The following is a 1,843-nucleotide window of genomic DNA, read 5'->3' as shown; positions in this document are numbered from 1 at the left end:
AAACTGTAAGGCCGCTCGTATTAAGCAGCGGCTTGGGCGCCATTTATGGAGAGGAAGGTGGGCATCCATGGAAGTCAAAGGGCTCGCTTCCTAGTGAGACCGCGCAGTGTACAGCTCGCACGCTTCCCGGTGATCCTACGCATTAGAGGACAGCTTGCACGCCTCTCGGTCAGCCTGTGCATCGGACTACGCTCGCATGCCTCCCGTTCAGTCAAGGTCAAGCAGCTGTCCAAACGGCACCTCCTATAGCCATTAAAACCAAGACACATGGCGTCACGTGAATGGTTAACAGAAGGCACACGGTTTGAATTATACAAACGTTTGAGATATTGAAGTGGCAGCTATTTTTTCAAAATGTCTTTGTTGGTTGTTATTCGAGTGCGCCTTCTCTCAAAATGGACAAGAAAAATACCACAACATGTCGGGTGCCATTCTATGATAGCATGCCAAGTTTCATGAATTTTAGACGAGTTTTGGATTTACTAGAATTTAAAAACAAAGTATCTCAACATTTTGCCGGCAATCAACGGTGCCCCGGTGTTTGAAATTCATTCCCATTTCTTGCATTGGACCTAAGCAAGCACCCAAGGACAAAGATTTGATTTTCAACCAATTTATATGCACTGGAGCATGTGCATGTAGTTCAAATTTGAATTATGCACATAAATGCATTGAAAACTCGGTTAATGTATAGAAATGTCCAAACGAACCCCAAAAAATCACAAAAATTGACAAAACACTCCTGTTGTTCTATGTTGATACGAGAATTTTTTGAAAGCAATAAGAGGCAATGGATATCGTTTTGGCCCCAAAGGTGGGACGTTCCCTACCGAAACCATCATGCTTGTTGTGAGAAGCTCTGGTGTGTGAGAAGCATATCCCCAAACCTGCCCCAAATGGGGCAAAAAATTTACCACAGCATGTTGATGCCGCTCCATGATAGCATGCCAAGTTTCATGAATTTTAGACGAGCTTTGGATTTACTAGAATTTAAAAACCAGGTATCTCAATGTTTGCGTCCGAGTGACGGTGGCAGGGTGTTTGACATTCATTCCATTTCTTGCATGGGACCTAAGCATGCAACCAAGGACGCATATTTGCATTTTTAACCAATTTATATGAATTAGAGCATGTGCATGTAGTTCAAATTTGAATTATGCACATGAATGCATTGAAAACTCAATTAATGCATAAAAATGTCCAAATGAACCCCAAAAATCACAAAAAATGACACAACACTCCTGTTGTTCTACGTTGACATGAGAAAATTGAAAGCAATAAGAGGCAATGGATATCGTTTCATCCCCAAAGGCGGGACATTCCCTACCGAAAAAATCATGCTTGTTGTGAGAAGCTTCGGTTTGTGAGAAGCATATACCCAAACCTGCCCCAAATGGGAAAAAGATTTACCACGACATGTTGATGCCGCTCTATGATAGCATGCCAAGTTTCATGAATTTCAGACGAGTTTTGGATATACTAGAATTTAAAAACAAGGTATCTCAATGTTTGCGGCCGAGTGACGGTGGCAGGGTGTTTGACATTCATTGCCGTTTCTTGCATGGGACCTAAGCATGCAACCAAGGACACAAATTTGAATTTTCAACCAATTTATATGCATTAGAGCATGTTCATCTAGTTCAAATTTGAATTATGCACATAAATGCATTGAAAACTCAATTAATGCATAAAAATGTCCAAACGAACCCTGAAAAATCCCAAAAATTGACACAACACTCATGTTGTTCTATGTCGACACTAGGAAAAAAATTGAAACCGAGAAGAGGCAATGGATATCGTTTCATCCAGAAAGGTGAAACGTTCCCTACCGAAACCATCAGGC

The sequence above is a fragment of the Triticum dicoccoides genome, chromosome 4A (genome assembly GCF_002162155.2).
Source record: "Triticum dicoccoides isolate Atlit2015 ecotype Zavitan chromosome 4A, WEW_v2.0, whole genome shotgun sequence".
Taxonomy (NCBI): domain Eukaryota; kingdom Viridiplantae; phylum Streptophyta; class Magnoliopsida; order Poales; family Poaceae; genus Triticum; species Triticum dicoccoides.
The sequence above is the reverse complement of the archived record's forward strand: the minus strand, read 5'-3'. Positions refer to the sequence as shown.